Source organism: Gouania willdenowi, chromosome 22 (genome assembly GCF_900634775.1).
Source record: "Gouania willdenowi chromosome 22, fGouWil2.1, whole genome shotgun sequence".
NCBI lineage: Eukaryota > Metazoa > Chordata > Actinopteri > Blenniiformes > Gobiesocidae > Gouania > Gouania willdenowi.
This window is the reverse complement of record NC_041065.1, coordinates 11690942-11708084: the sequence shown is the minus strand read 5'-3', so window position 1 is coordinate 11708084 and position 17143 is coordinate 11690942. Positions and strand designations below refer to the sequence as shown.

General features: G+C 40.6%; 1 pseudogene; it reads right to left on the bottom strand.

Moving 5' to 3' along the window:
* Nucleotides 1-962: 962 nt before the first annotated feature.
* Nucleotides 963-8404, bottom strand: LOC114456382 (splicing factor YJU2-like; annotated as a pseudogene).
* Nucleotides 8405-17143: the final 8739 nt, after the last annotated feature.

Genomic DNA, 17143 nt, shown 5'->3' with positions numbered 1-17143 from the left:
AATAAATGTTCTGCTCTGACCTACGATGTTAATCATCGAAATCAGTGAGAGAGAAATAAACTACCAACAGTTAAACATTTCAATAAGCAATAGAAATGAACTGTTTTCAACATCATTTAAAAGTTTGAATCATCACTGAGGAGAAAATAGAGTATGTTCTCAATATATTTATTTAAAATTCCCTTGGCTGTCACTGTCGCTGTCAGAGTACGGCACCAACGATAAGCCCTTTGGGGCAATAGACTTGGATGGATCTGTGAAAGACAACACACAAAGTAAAATGACATGAATAATTACACACGAGTGAGGTGAGGAAAATATTTGTAATGTGATAAAACAGCTGAGTCATAACATTGTAAAAAAATCTGTTGCAGTTGTGATCGTAATTGAAATGTGTTCAGATAATTGACTTTGTAATTGGCATGTAAACTCCATAAACTCTTAATTTAAAGAAACACAAACCTGTGTAAGATGCCAAGACCAAAAATATTAATACCAATAATTGTATTGATTATGAAACCTAATAATGTAGCAAGACATGAAAAACAAGTTTGATAAGTAATATCTTTTTTGTGTTTTACAGCTGATATAAGACATGGGTCAAGCTGACCAGTTATCATAAGAGATGCTAACAGAAAGCTAACACAAGGGGAAGGTAAAGTGTAATGGGCTTATTTATTAAAGGCTCAGTAATTGAGAACGTAATTGTAATTGACTTTCAGGGTAACAACAATAATTTTAATTGTAATTGGTAAAAATGCAGGTCATCATAATTGAGTTGTAATAGAACATGGATAATTGAAGCCGTAATTGCAACTGAAAAACGTAATTGACTCCAACCCTTATTTAAATGGTAAGATATCACATTGTTTATGTCTTTTTTGTAGTCATACACATGAATGGAAACACAGATGCCATCAGGAACTACTGTGTAATGATTATGATATAGAACTGCAGGGTCATCATACCTCTGCCTTGGGTGGGTTGCCCAGGGTGACAATGTCTGCAGGTTTGCCTGTGCTTGAGCTCTGCAGCTGAGTGCTGCTTCTGCTGCTCTCCTCTTCATCGTCTGAATAAGGGTCCCTCTTTCTCTTGTGCCGCTGAAGCTCCAGCACATCTCTGTAAAAAAGTAAGGATAAAGCAACAGCCGCCAGTCATTTTGATTGGCTGTGGTTTGCAGAAAGAACACACAGATAAACAAACGTGTCACGGGACGGAACTGAGGCTCAAGCGCAGACAGCACAACAGGAGGCACAGATACAATTAACTGATTTATTTCACAAAACTGAATACAACAAAAAAACCTACCAGCACCCTAAGTGGGGTGGTGGAGAAATTAAGGAAGTGCTGAGCAAACTGAGGGAGACCTAATACTAAGATTAACTAAAAACGATCAGGAAACTACTGACGAAAAAACAGAACCCTAGGTCTAAAGGCATAAACTCAGAATGACTAAACTAACAAAGGAAACCTCTGAACCCCAAATGGGCAGGAACACAGAGACGCTCGAGCTGCAGCCAAAGCGGCCGAAACGAAGGAGCCTGGCACAGGAGTGGGGAGAACCGGCTGAAGGGTGGAGTGAGCTGAGGGATTCCAGCGGTGATGATGGTTCCAGGTGGGAAGGAGGCAGGAGAGATCCCATCGGCTGAGAGGGTCAGAGTGTGCAATGTTTACAGTTTGGCGTCGGTTTGTGGTCTGCCGGTGTCTTAAGTAGTGGTGTGACTACTTGCAGGTGGGGAGACCACTCCCCGCCGCAGCTGGAAGCAATCCTGATGATTAGAGTTGAGTAGTCCGGACAGTGAGGCATGGAGACCACCAGATGGTGCCAACGAACCAATTCAGGAGATGCCAGAGGTAGAGGGCATGACAACATGATGTTTGTCATGAGATAGAATTATATTGTTATTGTTTGATAAAATTTATAATCATGTCATGACGGGAAAAATCTATGTAATTTGATCTCCCATCAGGCATCATATCAGATGTCATTACTTTTGGAGGTGAATTAGTTGGCTGTCACTGTCAGTGTCGCTGTCGGAGTACGGCACCAACGATAAGCCTTTTGGGGCAATAGACTTGGATGGATCTGTGAGAGACACCACACAAAGTAAAATGACATGAATAATTACACACGAGTGAGGTGAGGAAAATATTTGTAATGTGATAAAACAGCTGAGTCATAACACAGCACTCAGTCTGTAGTGTGTGTTACCTTTTGGTGGAAGGGGCTCTGCAGTCTTTGCTGGTTTCTTATGCTTATCCACCACCAAAGTGTTAGGGGGCACTTTGTAACCCAGCGTCCAATCATTCTTCACCCAGCTTTCTGTCTTGGCTCACTTCACTCCTGTGGCTGAAGATCCCTGTGGAAACACAAAATGAAGAAATCAGGACTCTGTTACATGTGATCAAACAGCAACAGGAAGAAACTCCCAGAGACTTAAAACAAAATTGTATTTAAATAAGGGTTGTGGTCAACTATAATTGTAATCACGTAATTGATAATTAATTACACAAATGGCACAATTACAATTGTAATTGTAAAACTTCTGTTGCAGTTGTGATCGTAATTGAAATGTGTTCAGATAATTGACTTTGTAATTGTAATTGGCATGTAAACTCTATAAACTCTTATCAACAATTTAAAGAAACACAAACCTGTGTAAGATGCCAAGACCAAAAATATTAATACCAATAATTGTATTGATTATGAAACCTAATAATGTAGCAAGACATGAAAAACAAGTTTGATGATAAATAATTTCTTTTTTGTGTTTTACAGCCGATATAAGACATGGGTCAAGCTGACCAGTTATCATAAGAGATGCTAACAGAAAGCTAACACAAGGGGAAGGTAAAGTGTAATGGGCTTATTTATTAAAGGCTCAGTAATTGAGAACGTAATTGTAATTGACTTTCAGGGTAACAACAATCATTTTAATTGTAATTGGTAAAAATGCAGGTCATCATAATTGAGTTGTAATAGAACATGGATAATTGAAGACGTAACTGTAACTGAAAAACGTAATTGACTACAACCCTTATTTAAATGGTAAGATATCACATTGTTTATGTCTTTTTTGTAGTCATACACATGAATGGAAACACAGATGCCATCAGGAACCACTGTGTAATGATTAAGATATAGAACGTCCTGTTTTATACAACTGCAGGGTCATCATACCTCTGCCTTGGGTGGGTTGCCCAGGGTGACAATGTCTGCAGGTTTGCCTGTGCTTGAGCTCTGCAGCTGAGTGCTGCTTCTGCTGCTCTCCTCTTCATCGTCTGAATAAGGGTCCCTCTTTCTCTTGTGCCGCTGAAGCTCCAGCACATCTCTGTAAAAAAGTAAGGATAAAGCAACAACCTTCAGTCATTTTGATTGGCTGTGGTTTGCAGAAAGAACACACAGATAAACAAACATGATGTTTGTCATGAGATAAAATTATATTGTTATAGTTTGATAAAATGTATAATCATGTCATGATGGGAAAAATCAGTGTAATGTTATCTCCCATCAGGCATCATATCCGATGTCATTACTTCTGGAGGTGAATTAGTTTTATATTGAAGTCACATGAACAGTAGGAGTGTGGAATCAAACATTGTGATGCAGATTTATGTTGGCTTTATCCTTCATTCTTCACTCACCTTAATTCCCGCTCATCCTCATCGTCCTCCCTCTCCTTCTGTCTCCGTTCCATCTCTCTGCACTTGGCAATCATTCCCTCGTAGTCCACCTGAGCCTGCCTTTGGTTCACCTCCTTCAGCTCTTGCAGGTTCTCCAGAACTTCCATCTCCCGTTAAGTGTCTTTTGTTCTGTTTTCAAGCACCTGAATGAAGAACAGTAACACAGAACTTAAAATCACTCACACACATAATACAGTGAAAATAACAAGTGAAATATTTTGCCATATTTCACTTATTGTGTTGAAGTGTGGGGTAACATATATACTAGAAATATTTTACCAGTGATTTTGTTGCAAAAAAGAATTATCAGAATTATTTACAAAGTTGGTTTTAGAGACCATACAAATTCCTTATTTATCAAATCAGGGTTATTAAAATGTAAGAACACAATTTAACTGCAAACATCAGTTTTTATGTTTAAAGCCAAAAGCAGAACAGAGTGTGTTCATAGATTATTTGTAAGTGCGTCTGAGGATGACGATCACAGGAGGAAATTATATTTTAAGCACCAAGTCGCTCGTACTACTTCAAGAATAATGTTCTCGTCTGTTGTGAGGTTGTGGAATGCTCAAGAAAATGATTTGAAGGTTTGTACAAATATTTGTCAATTTAAAAAAATTATAGGGCAAAAAAAAAAATCTGCCAATGTGCTTTAGAAAGTTGACTTGTAAGGTGATTTGTAAATTTTGATTTGTCATTTTTGGGTTATCAGAGAATAATAATAATAATAATAATAATAATAATAATAATAATACATTAATTTTATATAGTGGTAAGCTACTATTGTCAGTCTGCCACAGCTGCCCTGGGGCAGACTGACGGAAACGAGGCAGCCATAATGCGTCATCAGCCCCTTTGACCACCACCAACAGACTACATTCATACTAGGCAATGTGAGTGAAGTGCCTTGCCCAAGGACACAATGACAGATACCACTGGAGCAACTGCCCCCCACTGTGCACCTGGAATTCTCAGTGGTCTCCCATCCAACTACTAACCAGGCCCAGACCTGCTTCGCTTCTGAGATCTAACAAGATCGGGAATAGTGGAAATGGTGTGGATTGATGAGGGGAAGGTTGGTGGGATCATCAATTACGTATTGATTAAGTTCAGGGACAGAAATGTAACAATATTATTCTTCTTATTGCTCATTTCCAACCAATAAATAGATTCATTCAGACTTTGATGTTATTTGATGTACATGGGGAATCTTTGTTGGTTTGCATTTTCATAAAATGAATGAATAAATAAATAAATAAACAACAACAACAGAAACCTGACCTTCGTGGGGTTGTTCAGTTCTTCATCATCCCTCTCCTGCTGGACCCTTTTCATTTCCTCCAGTTCGTCAGCATGGAATTTTCGCGTTGCACCGTGCTCCATGGCGTAGTCTGAGTTCTTTGGGTCAGTCTACAATATCAAAGAAAGACATGTTTTTAAAAATGTCTGTTTTCAGAAATATTAATGTCAGCAAAGTATTAGGGATAGCCATGGCATTCATTCTAACCTGGAAAGTAATCTCAAAAAGACATCTAGGGCACTTGATATAAAAACGGAAGATTGGCAGCCCCATGTACCGCTCTTTCTGAACAGTCTCTTTACGAGCATTGAACTTCCTCCCCTTGTAGATGTATTCACCACATTTACACCTGAAAAAACAAAGATGATTAAAGGAGGTTGTGAGAAAAAATGATCATTTTAATTTAAATAAATCGGAAATAAAGAAGAATGAGAAGATGGCTTGGAGACTGAAAGAAGATAAACACAGTGGATTAAACTACTGCTTGGTTCCACAGATGCACACAGAAGCATGTGCACAGGTCTTGCAGTAAACGGTCACCTGAACGGTGAGTAAATAAATAACCGTGTTACAGTCGCAGTGTGGATCAAGCCGCATTTTAAAGTCCAATCCAACAGTGAAAACATCATTGTTTTCTTAAAGATATTACATATTTACGTTTGTTTTTGTGGGAAGCGGATGAGTAACAAGAGAAAGTGAAACACAACCAGTGGCGCAATGCACGCAAGAGACCCATGGGATCTATTTACATAATCCATGTTATTGTGCAGAAAAAGGAATTTTTCAACTGTTTATTCCTTTAAAATTGTCCTCTTCTCCATTCTCATTGCCATTCTCGTTGCAGTTGGACCACTGCTCTCACCATTTAAACTGCACTCTGCAGCAGCTACAGCAGGAAAGGAAGAACGCTGCACGCAAACAACATTATGTGACTGAACCCGACCACTGGTGCTAAATATCTGTCCGAACCCGACTCGTCCTGTGCCGTCGTGTCCCGTCAGGGTTTGGTCGGGTATCCATCCTCTATCTACAGTATCAGCTGTAAACAGTTGATGCGCGTCACTGCAGCAGCTTGGCTGATGGCTGCAGTTACCCTATCCACCGTGGTGTCACTATGCAGTCAGATTTATAGATCCTGCCCTATGCTCCTTTAAGGAGTAAACCCCAAACCCACTTTTTTCTGCTGAATACATATGTATTTTGGTATTAAGTAGTGCTGTTGATTGATCCAAGTCCAACTTTTAACATTTTAATTTATTTTCATTTTTTTATTTTGCGCATTTAGTTGTAAAATGACTGGGCCCCGCCTCTCATATAAAGGCTGAGAGGCGGGAGGAGGGTTTCCTCCAATCGCAGCCCTCAGTGAGCATTGATTGACAGTTTTAATGAGGAAGTCTAATGCTCTGTGTGAGGCCGCTGGCTGCAGTTGTGTTGTTTTTTACTCTGTGCTTCTATAAAGAGCAGATTATGGTCTAATCAGAGGGTTGATCAAGTTATGCATGTATGTACAGACACATAGTGTGTGTATCCACATGTGTCTCTGAGTGTGCGCGAAAGTGCATTTACTTCTAATTGCTGTGTGTGTCTCTATGTGTGAGGCCGCGGTGTTCTGAGGCTCATGGCGAGAGTAATTCAGGGACTGTTGTGAGTAAGTCTGTCACTGGCAGAACTGACCGGCAGCCTGAGTGGGCGTGCCTTACTGCGTCATGAGTAATGCCCATAATCAAGGCATTTTTTTTAATTTGCCCCCTAGTGGCAGGTCAGCAGAAAGCAGGGGTTTTGTTACTCTTTAAGGACTTTTCTATGGAGAAATACCACTGACTGTGATAATAATCCATCCAACATGAAAAATGTTTCATTTAAATGAAGATAGTTAGGTTTGGCCAAGGTCATTGTTGGAATAACACACCTTGTGAAAAATAGCCCAAAAAACCAGGGATCTGGTTTTAAATTAATTAAGGGATTAACACACAGGAGTAACTGCAGCTGTGCTTTTCTTTATGGTTGAATAATGCTGTAATATTTCATCTTCTACAATAGTAACTGTAAGCAACAGTTAGGCCAAAATTAGAAAAAGTAAAGTAACAATTTATTCGTCCAATAATACATAAATTATATCACTACTGTAGCAATAAAAGGAAACTTAAGAGATAAGGGACAATAATGCAAACAGAAAAGTGTATGAAAGCTACACACCTCATGTTGAAGGGAGCCATCAGTCATACCACATACTGTTGGCCTTTGGGGTGCTTTAGTTTGGGGATTTTAGCAGGGTCAAAGTCTGGAGGGTAATATTTCTGTGGGAGGCAAAATACAGTGGTTAAAAGTCTGAACTTGCACTGACAATTGTTTTAATTATGTACTACTAAAACAGAGGAATGCATTGACGCAGTTAAAAACCCAATGTGTGATTTCACAGTGTAAATCTTTACAATGTTTGTTGAAAAAGACAATCATGTCAGCCAAGCCTCACTCCAATCTACATGCTATATTTTTAGAAATCAACAATCCTAAATACTTGACTTCAGTCTCAACTCTAATTGAGGAAACAGAGGAATCAAAACAAGTGTGGATAGGGAGTAGTTCACATTTTTTACATTAAGAGACAATCCAGATGCTTTACAAAATATTGCAATGATACTGAGCATTTTATCCACCATTGATTTATCCTTTAAAAAGAAACAAGTGTCATCCGCAAATTGGCTAATCTTGAACTCTTTGTTCAAAATTGTAATTCCCTGTATATCACTGGAGTTATTGATCAGAAGTGTGAATAATTGTGTTGCTAGTGTCAGGGCAAAATTGTTAGTTATGTTTATTAACATATTTACTCATAGACCTTATTCTTTTTAAGGCTTTAAGTTGAGACTTTTCATTTCTGCTGTCTCATGTTTTCTGCTCTCTTCTCGAGGTCAGCTTCCCAAAACACATCTTGTCCCTCAGACACGGAGGCATCACACACTCACATGCCTACACACACTCACATAGTCACACATACACACCCAATACACATCCATTCATACACACAAACACCATACACGCACACACCTCCAACACTCACGACAATCAGGAGATACCAGAGAACTGGTTGTTTTGACCTAAAGAAGAAACTGTCTCTTTTCACTCTCTTCTTTCACCTCCTCTGTCCTCTTTATCTCCTGGGGGGAGGAGGGAGGGGGACTGAGGGGGAATATACGTGATGAGTTAGAACTGTGGGCCACTTGATCATCGGACGTCCGCCCGGGCGGTCACTAATTTTGTCCATCTTTGTACTCTTTTTTTATTTAGTTTTATAATAAACCTTTTTTATAAAATCATCAATGCCTCGCCTGGACTTCAACCAAAGCAATAAATCATGTCTCCAAATGAGGTCAACCGCAAATTTGCCGTGACAAATTGGCGATCACGAACAGGATCCATCTTCTACTCTGGGGGGCTTCTGCCGTGGACCAGTGGACGCACTTAAAACCCCAAAGCCAGTTTTTTTATGGAATGGGACTTCCGAGTCTGCCCCACGGTGGTCTGCCCCTCGGACAGAGACTAGACCACGAACCATCGGTTGATCCACAAACACCAATTCGGACTATTAAGGTAAAGCTGCCTTTATATATATATATATATATAAATTTTGATTTACATATATATATTCGCTCTGTGTTGATAGAAAGGCAACCAGTCGAGCACTGTATTGATTTTCATCATTCTGGAGGTTCTCTCCTCCTTCAGCTGTTCTGTGTTTTGACGCAGTGAAAGAAACTGCCATGAGAGAGGGTGAAGTTTTTTGCTTTTTAATATTATAAGTTCCCTCTATTTTTCTTCGGGCTCGGATATTTTTGTTTAGGCATCAAGTACGGCTGGTCATGATTTACTTTGGTTTTGTTCAGGCACCTCCACGGACAGCCTGTGAGGTCCTGACCATAGGATAAACAGGCAACCAAAGTTTCTAAAACACCCCGGTACCATGTACTGAGTTCACCTCTGTACCGATATCAAAATAGATTAAAACCCCAACCCTAACCTAAAGTGTAGTGAAGACTACAGGGAGTAAAACACTTATAATGGGAATCAAACAGATGAACAATCCAATAAACAAATAATATATGCATCCGCATATACAATCTTGGTATGATGTGAACTCAGATCATGCTTTCGGTGAGTTTTACTTCTTTTTTATCTTTGTTTTTATTTTGTTTAAACGTGTGAATGGAATCAGATTTCTCCCTTTGGTTGTTTTGTTTTCATTTTGGACGAGAGTCGGCTGCTGTGTTTCTGTGCGTTTTGGGTTTTTTTTTTTTCTCTCAGCTGAACGTTCGGACGTGTGGCACGGGGAGGCACAACCACACACACACACACACACACACACACACACACACACACACACACACACACACACACACACACACACATTAAAATTTTATTTGATTTCATGTTTGATATATCTGGGGTCCACTCGAAAATGACTATGAGCAACACACACTCAAACACACACACAGATGAATACAGTATTTCATGTTATTTTATTTTAATATTACTGTTATCATCATTATCATTTTTTATTATTGTATTGTTAGTTTCTGTTGGCTTTGCGGTTGTCCCTGAAGAAACGACATCTTCAATGAAAGCTCTTAATGAATGAAATCACCTCCAACTCTTATGCTAATGAAATGTCAACATCATACAAAGGACCAAGGTTCAGAAGGAAATCGACTATCAAAGGACTCAACTCTCCCATTCAGCAAAGCAATGCTGCAACGAAATAACTCGCTCAGTCCCAAGTCAACTCTTCATCGTCTATGGAATGGGCCGCATGCCAATGCTGGGATTAACACATCCTGCCCCATCATCAAAGACTGAGAACCTGTGGGCGTCGGAGTTGGTTGGACACTCCCCCACCAATGAGTTGCGGGTTAAACGCCACGATTACTGCCTGAATGATGGGCAACAACTGCAGACTGATCACACGTCTGCTGGAACATCTTCACCAAAAAAGACACTGTTTCAAAAGCCACGAGGACACCAAGCCATAAGAAGTCCACCACAGCCTTTGGTGGTAGTGCTATATCACTTTAGCCTTGAACTTTGGCATGGGGGGGGACAACTAGCAAATAGCCAACAAGCTTCTCCTTCGATAGGACAATACTAACCCCTCTATTTTCTGACTGTACGCTAGATTATTTTGTTTTCATTTATTCTCTCACACGCTTTGAGATACACTTAAAAGAAGGTGTGCTCTAAGCAGACAGACCAGACATACAGTCACACACTCACGTTCATAACTATGAGCTGCAACACAGGACCACCGTAACTTCACACAGAACCCTTCTGTTTGCCACATGAGACCATGTGTGCCCATCATTTATCTTTGCTTTTATTCATTATGTTGCTCATTTATTTACACTGCTTTTGCCTTTATGAGAAAAAACAAACAAAAGGGAAGAAAATAGTGTTACTAATAGGTTTGTTTTTGTTTGCTTTTCTTTCCTTTTATTTTCTTGTTGAGGGGAGACCCCCACAATGCAAGATATGGTTACATCCGTTGAAGAAAGAGCCCTCTGTTGCCTCAGCTTTTGGAGCTGAAGTTTTTATTTTTTTATTCTTTTATTGGCCATGATTTTTTTTGAGCTCACACGTTTTTTCTCCTTTGTTATTTCTGAACGATTCTTCTTTTACTCTTTTGTTTTTACTCAATTTCAGGAAAATTGAGACAGAGATTGAGGACTGCAGCCTCAACCAAGTTTACATTTTGACATTTTTGACCGATACCCTCGTAAACAATCTGTACCTTACCCTCTTGAAGCTGCTTGCGACAGACAGCCTAGTTCAACATTCATCGTTTTCATTTTGCGCGCCTCCTCCTTACCGTGTCGGACTGTCTTGCCGGCCCGAAGCCACTCGACAGCAGGGGGGGTACCAAATTTTTCCTGAGAAAACTGTCCAATCAGTTGCTATGAGTACATAGACAATTACTCTTCAAACAAGAAGTCCTGGTTTAATGTGCAGAAAAAGGATAAACCTTGCTAGGGGAAGCGCTCTTTGGGGGATAGTGGTCCATCTGATTTGATACATGCTTGGTAACCAAATACCGTTCTGAACAAATTTCTACGTTCTCTTAGAGTGAGGGTTATTAGAGGTTGCATGCTCCGTTCAATATTGAATAATATTAGAGGTGCCCAAAAAAAGTCCTGGCAGTTGTGCAAAGTTTTCCCCCGGTTGCGGACCGGGGTTGAGGTTTTCCCTCGGTTGCAGAACGAGGTTGAGTTAATTTCCCAAGCCCTTCATTTTTCAAGGGTGCAGGTTGAGGTTCCTGCTGATTCAGAATTTTTTCTTAAATTTCTGGAATATTACAGTTTTCCCCCGGTTGCGGACCGGGGTTGAGTTTGGTTATTAGTGCACGGCCGTGCCATTCCTGCCTGATCAGCAGATAGCAGACTGTCAGTACTACCATGGGCAATAATCTAAGTGTAGACTCCGCCAAGGCGGAAGTAAAAAGGAGCGTAGCTTTTATTAATCAGATGATACCAGTGAAAAGCAATTAATTAACGCTAAAAGGTTGCCAAGCATGGGGGGACAATAAGAGCTCATTGACCCCGAGAGAGGAGGTGGACTGGCTATCGCCGCTGGTGGGTTAGATGAGGCCTATATTCTACTTAGACACTATGCAGCAAAACCTTGTGAATGCATGGACGTGAAAATTGAGGCATGAATGTGTGCGATGCATGAATGACTGAATGATGACTGTATGCCTGAGAGAACTGCGTTGTGAGTGCGAATGTGCCGTGGACGTGTCATTGAGTGATTGACCGATAAATGGCTGTTTGACTACACATGTTCCTCCACCAAACGACATTTTTAATATATAATACCACTTTCAGTGGAATGACTGGCTTTGACCTTGACTGACCTTACTGTTCATGTTCAGTGTCCATGTTTTTGTTGTTGTATGTGTATACTCGTTGTTGTGTACACTTGTCTATGTCTTCGTCTTAGTTGTTGTTATTGTGTTGTTTTTTTCCAATATACAGGTCGCTGGCTGTATACTCAAAGGAGACGAATCAAATCCAACTAAAGAAAAGGGATATTTGAAATTATTCATTTAAGTCTTAATGTTTTCCTCACTTTCTGTTTCTGAGTGTTTCCTAACAGAAAATTCCACCGCCTTTTCGACTCCGATCCTGCCTCCTACAGCCGTCATGCCTGGTCACTGCTTCTTATGATGAAGGATGAGAATTAAAGGGAAGTATTGTCCATGACTATAACTGGGAAGCAAAGGGGAAATAGATTGAAATAGACACGTGACAGTTTGACATATTGTGGATGTTCTAACATAATATCTATTCCAGAGACTACAGAGACTTCCAATCCAACTGCGAAAGTCGGGACAGATCTTCAAATTTCCAAAGGGAGCGTACAGTTGACCCTGGCTTTGACCTTTATGGCTGAGGAGGAGGAGGTCGAGGAGGCTGGAGAGCACAAAGGCAGGTGGACACAAGAGAGAGGAAAACGGAGACACATCCAAAATGATCAGATAAGTGATTTTCCAATGATATTTATCATATGGTTTTAAGAATCCAAATGCATTCTTATGTAAAAAAAAAAAAAAAAAAAAGGGAAGGGAGAGGGCCAATGTCCCTCTGATTTTTGATTTAAATTTTTTCATGGGAAAATAATATACCTCAAAACCCTCCAACCATTTTCTTCTTGTTCCACCAGCACTTAGCGTGCAAGACCATAAAACACTTTCACTGGGTTTAGACACTTTTAAGAGTAAAATTAAGTGTTCTCAACATTGGGTTGGTGGCCCAATCTGGGTCGCCTGAGATTTAAAAAGGGTCCTCCTGAAATTCTTGATAATTGATTGATATAAGAGATAGTTTAATGTTAAGTAACTTCCAAGCATTTAAGGAAGCTCTCCAAACCGTGCTATGGCTCGTCACTCCTACGAATGGGATAAATACACGGCAAAAGACAATATGATTGTTTGACTCAACTTAACTTTAATCCTGTCTAACCTTAAAGGGCCAATAATCTTGCTTAACTGTGGTTCAGACACAGAATAAGAGACACTTTTGCCACCAATTTAGCTTAAAAATTAAGTAAATTACTTCTCAAATAACAATTATGGGGGAAAATAACGAAATAAATGAACTGACAAATTCAGCACTATAAAATAATTAGGTTATTTTATTAGGTGTGGAGTGTTAACATTATTCAGAATAAATAAAGGATATAATAAGATTTCTCCTTCATAAATAAGAGATAGAAAAATATAACAAACAATTTAAATAAATAAATAACATTATTTATTTATTTGGTTAAACTTATTTAGCTTTCTCACATCTCCATGTCTCCCAATTGTATGTATTCATCTTGAGATGACATGTAGTCACACTCCACACTTCTCCGTCTGACTTGCATGTCCTTGTAAACAGTGGTTCTCAAATTGTTGCTTCTCACCAGGTATCAGCGTACCACTGGTAGTAGACGTACCACAGTTTGAGAATCACTGCAACTCCAACTATGCTTCTCCTTGCTCCAGGAAAGGAGAATCGAATTAATACTTCCTGCTTTTCTTTCAGCCTCATATTTTCCCACTCACGTGTGAATGGGCTACAGATAACATTGAGCTAGCATGGCTAAAAGCTCACTAACCCACACCTAACCATTGTGTGATTGTGCAGCAGCACCTTTTAGGATCTGAAAAGCTCTCAGATCCTGACCTCTGACCTGTCTCTGCCTTCCTGGAAGCTATAACTGAGCACCAGAGCCATACTAACTATTCATTTAGTTATTTAACTAACCCTAACACCCCTACTCTTTAAACTTTATTTTATTTTATTTTATTTTATTTTATTTTATTTTATTTTATTTTATTTTATTTTATTTTATTTTATTTTATTGTTTGGTTTTGTTTTGTTTTGTTTTGTTTTTTTCCCCCCTCTTTTCTTCTGTTCAGGTACCAACCGATCCAAAGAGAGGTTGCCAGGTGTGTGGAGACTACCCTTCCTCTGACAACAACTGATCATCTACACGATATTCGGCCTAATGACTTCGTGATCATCGGCCCTTTTCAGGTTCAACTGACGACACACACGGCTATGAAGGTCGCAGAGCGAGCCACGTGGATTCACGCATCACACTGCAGGAAGGTGCCAAGACCAGCCGACCCTGATCTTGAGGCGACTGGTCCAACGGAGGAAGAACCAACATCACCACTGATCGAGGAACCGCAGTAAGGAGGTGCGCCTTTGGGAGCAGTTTCTTCTTTTCGGGAGCAGTGCTTTGATGAGCTTTTGTTTGCTTTGAAAGTTGCAAACGAAAGGAAAAAGGAAAAGACCTCGGGGGGTCACCGGCTGACCTTTCTTATGAGACATATGGTCTTTTGAAGCATTTGAAATCCAACCTTAAGGACATCGTGGGAGAAATACCGATCGCACGCCTTTCTCGCTGTGATTGAAGCTGGTCATCGATTGACGCGATGGTCCTGTCCGCAATTCCAGTACTCCTCTGGCTCCTGGCCTCCAAGGGGGCAATCGAGGACACTGGGCTTGAACCAATGAATGCAAGTGTTGATCCTGATGTGAATGTTTCCTTTTACAGGGATACTAATGCTAGCAGAAATAAACGTTGGATAGACGACATCGCCCTGCACGACACTTTAGCTGCTACCAATGTCACTCATCCGTTTTTCACGAACACCTGGTACCGATACGCGCATTATCAAGCTAAAAGTAGAAGCCTATCCAACTGTTATGTTTGCTCTTACATGCCTGTGTCATCAACACACCCCCGCTTAACCACGATACCAATGGATGCTTCTGACTCCTTTTGTTATTTGTCTTACTCTAACTTCGGCATGGGGGACCCCAACCGTTGTTCTAAACAGCCAGTAAAAAAACTGGCTACACTACGCGATGAGACGTCTTCCACTATGTACGTAGATTACACGTGATCCACACTTTTTTCCTTCTGTTTCGCCAGAAATGGAACTCATAAACTAGGCCAGATTCCTGGTCACAATTGCAATTATACCCTGGGTCCTGAATGCGACACCGCACATAATTCGCACACATGTGCCCACGTTCATACACCCGGGACTAATGGCACGTTTAATTTTGCAAACGGTTTTTGTCTATGCTCAACTATTCCCCTTTTGTCACGACGTAAATACGAATCCCACACTCCTTTGGGACTTGACTTCCGGCAGCTGAGCTGACAGCAGCAAAAGAGCAGAGCGGAGCTCACAGAGGAATTTATTTACTAAACATGAACTTTTTCTTCTGAGAAATGATACGATACCTCAACATCAAACTCTATCATTTACCATCTGACTCTGGCTCTGAGGTAATCATCTACTGCTTTTTTATTTGCTGGCTTAACTGGAAAGCTAAGTAGCAAGCTAGCTAGCTACAAGTAGCAAGCTAACTAGCAGAAGAATGGCTCTTTCCACAACAGAATACAGCAGTCTTCTCCAAAAGATTACTGAACTGGAGACTACAGTGCGAGGAATACAAGTAAACATTGAGGTTAATGGGCACTGTGGATATGATAATGATACGACTGTGCCGCTGTTTCAAAACAGCGGAGTGGATAAAGCTAACTCGCTACCAGCCCGTGCTAACAAAGCTATCAGGCCTAGGGAGGATCCTGTTCTCGTTGATAAGCCAACAGGTGTGAGTCCTCCTTGTAATACCCTGGGAGCTACGCCTAAGAAAAAGTCATATCTACTTCAAAGGCTAACGGGCCGAGCAAAGCGCCCTGATATCAATAATGAGACATCAACTCCCTTGTCTGCCCAGGCACAAAAGTGGACATCTGCTAAAGGCAGGAGTATCACCAAGTCACAAACCCAGTTTCATGTAGAACTGGGTAATCGATTTGCCCCACTGCTGAATGACCTAGGATCTGGCTCTAATGAGGTCAACACACAACCTTCTGGAACTGCGAAGACTGAAAGTGCTTCAGGAAAACAAAAGCGACATGGTAGGCCAAAGCAACAACCTCACACACTGATAGTGGGAGACGTTTCTGTTAAAGATGCTCAGAAGATGTTTAGCAGCAACGTGAAAGTGATCTGCTTACCTAATGACACAGTATCAGACCTGGCTGAAAAAATCTTGCATATCGTTGCAGATTACCCACATTTGAAAAATGTTGTGATTCATTTTGGGTTAAATGATTTAGCCAAGGAGGAGTCTGAGGTGTTAAAGCAGGATTTCACCCATCTGCTAAAAACTGTGAGCTGTTTACAGCCTAAAGTGTTCATCAGTGGCCCGATACCTCCAGTCCGCAAAGGAGATCTAAAATTCTCAAGGATTTACTCTTTGAATAAATTTCTGTCTTCGGCTTGTGCTGCCCTTTCACTAAATTTTATAGAAAATTTTCCTATTTTTTGGGAACGTCGTCATCTTTTTAGAGCAGATGGACTGTGTCTAAACAAGGCTGGAGTAAAACTCTTCACATCCAACTTGTTTTACTTCACCAGTCACATTGCTATCAGTCCTGATAAAGACAGAGGACAACATGTACCATCGGAGAACAAAACAACAAGGAAAGAACATGGAGTCGATGAGCTTCCAGCAAGAAATAAAAATCGCCAAAATGAAGAGGTCAACCCAACCCCCACATCTCAGGACCCACCTGCTTCACCCCAAAATTCACCTACTTCCACCTCATCCAGCTTCTCACCTACCCCTGCCTTCTTGGATTTAACTGCCCAGATGAACGAGCTGGTTCTGGCTGGCACAAGATTGACACCCCACCCTTTACCCCACCATGGTCCCATCTTATCTCCTCTAAAGAACCAATCTGCACCACCCATCCCTCCTCGACGATACCAGGCCCAGGATCACTCTTCTCCTCAGGCCAGCTGTGTTCATCTTAGAGCGACACAGGCCTGATGTGTGCTGGGTCCAGACTGCAATAGCTCTATTTTTAGGAACAACCAGAAAAAGTCAGGGCCCTATGGAGTTAATGCAGCTTCTTTAATTCCTGTGGTGACAGGTAACACAGGTAAAATTGTGAAATTAAAGAAAAGCAAAAAGCTTTATAGAGATAAAAATTTGACTCCTATAACATGTCATCCAAAAAGTCCACCAGTGTCTCCAGTAAAGTTTTTAAAATTAGCTCTTCTTAATGTTCGATCTCTTGTTAACAAGTCAC